General features: G+C 37.6%; 1 protein-coding gene across 1 annotated transcript in view; it reads right to left on the minus strand.

Annotated features, from left to right (window-relative positions):
- LOC122260317 (irregular chiasm C-roughest protein) overlaps positions 1-7,761 on the minus strand; it is a 258,250-nt gene extending 250,489 nt beyond the window's left edge. Inside the window, exon 1 of the mRNA XM_086537466.1 lies at positions 6,327-7,761. The gene's annotated coding sequence lies outside the window, so the exon portion shown is untranslated. The remainder of the gene's footprint in view (positions 1-6,326) is intronic.
- Between the last annotated feature and the right edge of the window lie 2,239 nt (positions 7,762-10,000).

The following is a 10,000-nucleotide window of genomic DNA, read 5'->3' on the forward strand; positions in this document are numbered from 1 at the left end:
AGGCAAGACTGGTGGGGGGGAGGGGAGAAGGCAAGACTGGGGGAGGGGGAGAAAGAAGGAGGGGAATGGGGAAGAAGGCAAGACTGGAGGGGGGGGGGAGGGGAAAGAAGGAGGGGAATGGGGAAGAAGGCAAGACTGGTGGGGGGGGGGGGGGGGAAGAAGGGGGGAGGGGGGAAGAAGGCAAGACTGGTGGGGGGGGGTGAGGGGAAAGAAAGAGGGGAGTGGGGAAGAAGGCAAGACTGGAGGGGGGGGTGAGGGGAAAGAAGGAGGGGAATGGGGAAGAAGGCAAGACTGGTAGGGGGGGGGTGAGGGGAAAGAAGGAGGGGAATGGGGAAGAAGGCAAGACTGGAGGGGGGGTGAGGGGAAAGGAGGAGGGGAATGGGGAAGAAGGCAAGACTGGAGGGGGGGTGAGGGGAAAGGAGGAGGGGAATGGGGAAGAAGGCAAGACTGGTGAGGGGGGGGTGAGGGGAAAGAAGGAGGGGAGTGGGGAAGAAGGCAAGTCTGGTGGGGGGTGAGGGGAAAGAAGGAGGGAAATGGGGAAGAATGAAAGATTGGAGGAGGAAAAGAGGAAGAGAGAGGAGAATGAAGAAGGACATATTGGAAAAGAAGAAAGGGGAATGACGAAGAAGGAAGGACTGGAGGAGGAGATGGGAAGAGAAGGTGAACTGTGACAAGAGGAAGAAAACAAGGGGGGAAGAAAAGAGCAAGAGAGGTGGGAGATGCTGAGACAGAGGTTAAAGAAAAGATAGGAATTGAGAAGAGTGAAAAAGAAAATGAAAAATAGGAAGAAGAACAGAGAAAAAGAGAAAGAAGAGAAAGAGGCAGTTAGGAAAGGGTTAGGGTCGAGGTAACAGAAGAGATAGCAAGAAAAGAGAGATTAAAGGACTGAGGAAGAAAGAGGTAGTAAAGCGCATGATGAATGGGTCGAAGAGAAAGGGGGAAAAATGAAGGAGGGAGAAAAAAGAAGAGAACTGAGAGAGAAGGAAAAAAATGAGTGGATAATTGTGCCGAGGAAGGAGAGGAGAAGTGGAAGAAAAGATAGTAAGAGATATGAAAGAAAGGAAAAAAAAGGAGAGTAAGAAAAAGGAGAGATATGGGAGAGGATGACGAAGATTAGGAGAAGACAGAAAGAGAGAAAGGAAAGAAGGGCAGGACAATAGAGGAGGAATTGGAGAGAGAGAAGGGGGGTAGAGAATAAAGGAGATGGAAGAAAGAGGAGAAGAAATCAAAGTAGAAGAGGGCCGAAGAGATAGATGAAGAGGGAATTGAAATAGGGGTTAGGCTAAGGGGAAAAGATGATTGTTGGAAAAACAAAACACAAAAAAATAATAAAAATCAAAATCAAAATCAAATGAAGAAGTGAATACGGACTGCAAAGAAAAGTAGTAGAAAACGGAAGAGACTCAATGGGGAAAAGACGTGGAAATTAAATAAAAAATAAAAAAAATAATCGAGAAATAAAGTAGGCAGACAATCGAGAAAACAATAGGAGCAAATATGAAGAAGGAAGAGAACGAGAAAGAGGGAGAGGAATTTTGAAAAAGAGAGAAAGAGAGAGAGAGAGAGGGGAGAGAGAGAGAGAGAGAGAGAGAGAGAGAGAGAGAGAGAGAGAGAGAGAGAGAGAGAGAGAGAGAGAGGGGGGGGGGGAGAGAGGGGGGGGGGGTAGAGAGAGACAGAGAGAGAGTGAGAGTGAGAGAGAGAGAGAGAGAGAACCAGTGCCATGATGAGACAGAGCTCCCAAGTGCCACGGACGATGCTCAGGTAAATTCCATCGTGGTCGCATTCCTCACCCGGCATGAATAGCCGCCTTTGTTATGCATGACAACCTCACATCCCTTTTTGCGGTTAACAAAGATCCGTTTTTATAAGAATGAGTGCTTATATCGGATGGTTATATATTATTAAGGGGTTTTTAGTTGGTATTTATCATCAGGACGTGTGTGTGTTTATGTTTGTGTGCGTGTGTATTTGTTTGCGTACCTTTGTGTGTATTTATTTGCGTACCTTTGTGTGTATTTGTTTGCGTGTGTGTGTGTGTGTTTGTGTGCGTGCCTTGGTATTTTTGTTTGTGTTTGCCTTGATTTTTGGATTACAGAAATCTTTCCCTTACGCATGCCTTACCCTATAATTAAGAGCATGCGTGGTTATGCCCTCCTCAGCAAAAATGCGAAAGGAAAACTATAAATAGCCGCTTTTCAGAATGGATTTTCCATGCCACAGAGCGACAAAATATGTTCTCTTGACAAGGATTTTTACATTCTCTTGGGTAAATTGATATCTTCCATAGATTTCCGATATGGAGATATTAATCATATTCTATTCGGATAATGTTCTTGGTGACGAAAAATAATTACGTTTTTAAACTTTCTTTTATTCTTTTAACAAATGCAGAACAAATGACAAACACCGTCATTAACACAATGATAAACAGTTGTCTCGTCCATCAGTTTCAAATATCTTTACCAATCAACTTTCTCTCTCTCTCTTTTCTGGGACTCAAAATAGTTATCCAATGTCTAGGCGAAGAAAATGCTTATGAACGACGTTGACATATCATAAAAACCACCTTCAGTTCAGGATATGAGAGACTGAGAGAGAGAGAGAGAGAGAAAGAGAGACAATGGGAGAGGAGAGAAAGAGGGAGGGAGGGAGAGAGGGAGAGAGGGAGAGAGGGAGGGAGGGAGATAGGGAGAGAGAGAGAGAAAGAGACAATGGGAGAGGAGAGAAAGAGGGAGGGAGGGAGAGAGGGAGGGAGGGAGAGAGGGAGAGAGAGAGAGAGAGAGAGAGAGAGAGGGAGGGAGGGAGAGAGGAAGAGAGGGAGAGAGAGAATGAGAGAGAAGCCGATCATATAACATCTACGGTCAGCTGGATACACTACATAACCATTATGGCAAACTATCCTGTAAAGCACTCGAGAAAAAGACCACCTCAATCTCCGAGGTTTCCCAAGCAAAGGAAAAGGAGGTTTTGTAAGAGGGACGCGACCAGGAGGAATATATCATGAGAAAGTGCTGAGGTTTTCTAATCTGTAGACTGAAAAAAAAGAAAATAAAAAAACATTGGGTTTACTGCTGATTGTAAAATACCCGTTAATATCATTACGTCTCGGTTACAGATAGTTTTGATCTCTTTCTCTTTTTTTTCTTTTTGTATCTCTTTCTCTTACTCCTTCTCTTTCTCGTTCTCTTTCTCTTTCTTTCTCTCTCTATCATTCTCCTTTACCCTTCTTTTTCATTCGCATTCTCTTTCTTTCTCGTTCTGTTTTTCTTTTTGTTTCTCTTTCTCTTTTTCTATCTTTCTCTTTTTCTTTTTGGCTGTACGCGGAATGAACTGGTTTATCAATTTATGATAGATCGATAGAAAGTCATGGAAAAATACAGTACATATTAGTACAAATTTTTAGTACAAATTTTTACCACAACGATATGAAGGTAAAGAAAGAAAGAAAGAAAGAAAAAGGCTTAAAAAGATGTGACTCAGAAAGACACTAATATATATCGGCAAAACGATAATAAGGAATGATGAGATACAAACAAAGTGAATAACAGCTAGACAGCGGCGGGGGACAAAGACACATACAAAAATTAAAGCAAGGAAGGGAGAGGAGAAAAGGAGTGAAAGAGTGAGAGAAAGAAAGAAAAGTGAAGAGAAAAAGATACAGACAGGGAAAGAGAATAAGAGACGGACAGAGAGTGAGGAATAGAAACAGATAAGCAAGAGAGAGGGAACGGGAGAGAAAAGGTGGGTTGGTAAATACACAGGTATAAAAGACAATTAATCAGCAAATGGCAAATAGTAACATAAATTTATGAAACATCATTTTCATTCTGTAAACAAATTAACGGCAGAAAGTTGTCAAATCCATATTTTTAGCAATACTAATTAGTCTTTCTGATAGTTCTTTTCTTGTTAGTTTGTTTGTTTCCTGTGAGCATTTGCGAAAAGGGTAATAAAAAAGTTTTCTCCTGAGACACATTTTGTCTTTTTCCCTCTTCTCTCTCTCTCTCTCTCTTTCTCTCTCTCTCTCTCTGTCTATTGTGCCTATATATATATATATATATATATAGTAAGATATATATATATATTATAAAATATAATAAAAAATATATATATATAATATATATAGTATAATTAATATATATATATGAAAAAAAATATATATATATATATCTATATATATAATATATATAAAATATATATATATTATATAAAGAATATTATATTGATGTATGTATGTATGTATATATATCCACCTATTTCTCTATCTCTATCTATCTATCTCCCTCTCTCTCGCTATCTCTCTCTCTTTCTCTCTCTCGCTCTCGCTCTCTCCGTTCTATTCTCTCTTCTATAGAAAGTGAGAGAGGGAGAGAGAGATAGAGCGCGCGAGAGAGAGAGAGAGAGCGCGAGAGATAGATCTCTCTCTCTTCTCTACATGGAGAGAGAGAGCTCTCATCTCTCTCTCTCTCTCACTCTTCTCTTCTATTCTCTCATCTCTCCCTCCCTTCATATCCTTCCTTCCTCCTCTCCTCTCCCACTCCCACTCATCTCTCCTAATAATCCTCCCTCTCTCCTCATCTCTCCCCTCTCTCTCTCACCCCCACACCCACACGTCCCCCTCACTTTCCCACGCTCTCTCTCTCTTTCTCTCTCTCTCTCTCTCTCTCCCTCTCTCTCTCTCTCTCTCTCTTCTTCTCTCTTTCTTTCTCTCTCTCCCCGTCTCTCTCTCTCTCTCTCTCTCCCTCTCTCTCCCCCCCCTCTCTCTCTCTCTCTCTCTCTCTCTCTCTCTTCTTCTCTCCTCTCCCCTCCCTCCCTCTTCTCCTCCCTCCCCCCTCTCTCTCTCTCTCTCTCTCTCTCTCTCTCTCTCTCTCCTTCTCTCTCTCTCTCTCTCTCTCTCTCCTCTCTCTCTCTCTCTCTCTCTCTCTATCTCCTCTCTCTCTCCAAAATTTCCCCTAACATACCCCCCTCTCTCTCTCCTTTTCTCTCCTCTCCTCCCCCCTCCCTCTCCCTCTCTCTCTCAACTCTTTTCTCTCTCTCTCTCAAATTTATTAATAAACATACTCCTTCTCTCTCTCTCTACTCTCCTCATCCATCTAGCCTCCCACTACCCTCTCCTCATCTCTCTCTCTCGTCTCTCTCTCCTTGGTTCCTTCTCCCTTTCTCAACTTCTCTCTGTCATTCTCCCTCTCCTCTATCTCCCTCTATCTCATCTCCTCTCACCTCACCCCCATCTCTCTCTCTCTCTCTCTCTTCCCCTGCTCTCCTCTCTCTCATCTCTCTCTCTTCTCTCTCTCTCTCTCTCTCTCTCTCTCTCCCACTCTCTCTCTCATTCTCTCTATCCCCCCCCCTCTCTCTCTCTCTCTCTCTCTCCCTCTCTCTCTCTCTCTCTCTCTCTCTCTCTCTCTCTCTCTCTCTCTCTCTCTCTCTCTCTCTCTCTCTCCCTCCCTCTCCATCTCCCTCCCATTCTCTACTTTCAAGATAACAAAGAAAGACATATCCTCGGCATGCAATTATGCCAAAGTTATCGGGCACATATTGTGGTTTAGTTAACCTGGAGTTCTCGGTCTGCGATATATGACTTTCGGAAACCTGGACGTTTCCCTTACTCTAAAATCATTCTCTTCATAAAAAATGACATTCGACTGTTAGGGTAAAATATGATGAAATGAATATATGGAAGATAATTTCTTAATAGTTGAAAAAAGGAAGAAAAAAAACAGAAAAGGAAAACGGATACTTTCATTAAGGTTCAGCCGACTGGGAAACTTTCATATCGCGAGAAAAAGAAAATGATACACCTTGTTTTAAAGATTTTTTCGTATCCAGCGCAACGTTAAGATTTCCTTCGAATTTTCCAAAGGTAAGAATGTATAACGAAAACAATAATGAAGCAACAACATTGGACTATTTTTATTGGAAGAAACATAGATTTAGAAAAAAAAAACATTAGATTAACCTTGGAAGTTTAATTTCCACGTACCTTGTCAGATAAGGCTAATGTTGATTTCATTTGCTGATTATGGTCTAACCTTGCATGAAAATAATTAAACTGTCTTGCAATCGTTCTTTTAACTTTCGGCAATCATTGCTTTACGAATCAATAATAGAGTAAGGAATCGGCGAAGTCCATTCCATTTTATCTCTTTGCATAATGTAATGTAATAACGTAGACACTTTATATCCGGAAGATTAGGGGGAACAAATAAACAAATACCATATGATGATAAGCAAAAGAAAGAAACCATCCAGAACAAGAAGGAGGATAAAACATATACACAAACAGAGCTTAAATAACGAAACAAAAAACGGAAAGGAAATATACTAACCTTATCTTTCAACTTGGCGTCGCGGGAGATAATTATACTCTAAGGCCGTTCTTGGAGAGTGTTCTTACACTCGATATGTCGGACGCTCCGAGCCTGGGAACACACTGTCTGCTTAGCCCTTCCAACACTAGCTGCCAACACTTTGTTCCAACACTGGCACTCGACACTGTCCTGTCCTGCATCACACCTTAAGTCTCATCACTGGTTGGCACTCACGGCCCGACCAGGAGAAGGATGTCTTTAGGTCGTTTTATGGGCCGTCGTTTCGAGTTTCGTTTCATACATACAGCGTATATGTTTTATTTTTTATTTTTGTTTTTGTTTTTGTTGTTGTTTTGTATCGGTATGTTTTGTCTTGTTTAGTGGCGGTTATAAATCGTCACTGCGCCTTGTTTCACGAGAACATTGTGGGAGTTGTTTGTGGGTTTATAACATTCATTTCGTTTTGCTTGAAAATGCGTTCAGCGTTTTAAAACAGTATATGGGAAGATATATGTATATATATATATACTCACTTTTTATCGGTGTTGAACGCTTTACAATCGTTAGCTAATTCCTTACACTGAAACTGCATCTATAATCTAAAAAATGAATGGCGTTAAAATGATTAATGTTATCATCATGACTCTTTTTTCTTATCATTCTATTTGTTATTATCCTACGTCTTCTGTATTGGAGTGGATGTACTGTGTAGTGGAATTACTGTTCATTACTCATAGTGAATTTAGCGTGTTTATATTTAAGTGTGGGAGGTGCTAATGCACTTTTTAGTAGTTCATTAGTTTAAGGGAAAGCAGTTTCAAATTGCATTATATATATCAAGGGTAAATTTTGTAACCTAATAACAACATCCATGAAATAGTAAATGTGTTTGGTGCAAGATCTAAAAAAAAATAGAAATTATATTAGTGCGATGCTTTTAAAAAGTAAAATTAAAAAAAACCTATTATTCATCTATATAGCTTAGTGAATATGTTAAAGAATGTGGTTGCGTGCTATAAACTAGATAATCACTCTTAGTGGTGAAACTTCATCTGATCACGGAGATCATAACTCTAGTTCAGTCCTATAATATTTTACCCGGGAAAGTTATCCCCAGAAAGAGATATGTGATACCGTTTCACATACATTCCAATCGGGGTGAACCGCCTCACACCCATGTACAAACCGAGGGAATAGACGAAGTATTTCACAATGTCTTTTACAAAATAAAAATTCACTGAATCAGCAGGACTCGGGGATTGATTATTCCTCCGGCCTTACAAGGATCACCGCACTGCAGCTGCCACAGGTTCAAAAAGAAGTAAGGCTAGCGACCTTTTCTCACGGGCGCACACTCCCTCCTCTCTCTCTCTCTTTCTCCCTCTCCCTCTCTCTCTCTCTCTCCTCCACACGAACCACGGAGCGCGAAGGGACACACCCACCACGTTCAGCGGCCGCAGCCACACTGACTCTGGCTAGACACACACGCCAGCGTTGAGGGGAACTCACGAGGGGAAGGTGAGAGCGCGAGAGGTATTGAGTGATGTGAGAGGAAGGGGAAGAGGGAGGAAAGGACCCACGCAAAAATATCACGATGACAGCAGAGAGAGAGAAAGGTCGGGAAAGTGAATGTTGGACAAGGGGAGGGCGAGAGTGTGGCGCCCTCACACGGAAGGTAATTGTCTAGCAGGTCACAAATTAAGAGTAAGTGGCTGTTAGTTGGCCTGATAAAACATGATATGCTGTGGAAGGATAAGAAGCTGGAGGCCGCCCACACGTCAGCTCTTTCATGCTTCCGACCTTCCCGCACTGCCAACGGGCACTTGCATACTAGGGCAATCACATGGAATATATGTGTATCCGAGAGAGGTTAAGGGAATGCACACAAACACACACATACACACACATATAGACACACACACAAACACACACACACAAACCCACTCACACACATACACGCCTGAACACACACGCACACACACACACAGAGGTATGAAATATATACATTCTTTATGAGCACAATATACTATATATATTTATGTCTATCTATCTATATGTGTATGTATACATATACATATACATATAGATATATACAAATATATTTATTTCCATATATACATCCATATATATATATATATATATATATATATATATATATATATATATATCTATTTAAATATATATATAACTATATGAATAGTGGTATATATATATACTATCATATATTTTTCTTTTCCATATATATAAATTATATATATATATATTAATTATATATATATGTAATATGTATATATCGATATGAGAGGATATATATTATATAAACTAGATATACATACATACTTACTATATATAAGATATATATATATATATATATATATATATATATATATATATATATTTATGGTGTGTATATGTATGTGTGTGTGTGTGTGTGTGTGTGTGCGACTGTGTGGGTGTGTGTGTGTGTGTGTGTTTGTGAGTGTGTGTGTGTATGTGCGTTTGTGAGTGTGTGTGTTGTGGGAGGGGGTTTTGTGTGTGTGTGTGTGTTAATACATTCATACATATCTCGTTAATATAGTGTATATATATATACATGTATATATGGGATGTATATACTATATATATTATACATATATATATATATATATACCATATTATATATGTAATTATATATGTATATGTATATATATATAATATATATTATATATATATTATAATATTACTATCATTAATACAATATTATTGTATATTTAGATATATATATATATATCGTATTCTAGTCGGTATATTTATATATTTATATATATATATATTTGATGTGTTGTGTGTGTGTGTGTGTGTGTGTATGTGTGTGGTGTGTGTGTACTATATATATATATAGGGATATATATATATTTATATATATAGATTTATAATATATATGAATATATATATATATATATAAAAATAATTTATATTAGTTAATATAGATGTTATTTACATTACACACAACACACACACACACACACACACACACCTTCACACCTCAACACCACACACACACACACACACACCACACACCACACATTATATATATCTGATATATATATATATAATATATATATATAATATAATATATATATATATATATATACATCTTATATATATATTACACACACACACTACACACACACACACATGGTATATATAGAATATATATATATATATATTATATTTATATATATATATATATATATATTATATGTATATAAATACATATTATACTGATATATATATATATATATATAATATATATATGTATAAAATATATATGTATATAAATTTATATATATATTGAATCATATATAGTATATATATATATTTATAATATACTTAATATATATAGTAATATATATGTATATATATTAATATTCTATAATATAATATATACATATACTTATATATATATAATATATATATATATATATTATTGGTAGGATATATATATATATATATATGTTTATGTATATGTATGTATGTATATAGTTATTGTGTATAATAATATTTTTATATACTATATATAATATATATATAATATATAAATTACAGTATTTTCCATTCATATATATTGTGAATTTATATAATATATAATATAAAATATATATATATATATATACTTATATATATATATTAATATATGCATATATTTATAT

This window comes from Penaeus japonicus, unplaced genomic scaffold, assembly GCF_977035675.1.
Source record: "Penaeus japonicus unplaced genomic scaffold, GWHDUDI00000001_assembly GWHDUDI00000006, whole genome shotgun sequence".
NCBI classification, from domain to species: Eukaryota; Metazoa; Arthropoda; class Malacostraca; order Decapoda; family Penaeidae; genus Penaeus; species Penaeus japonicus.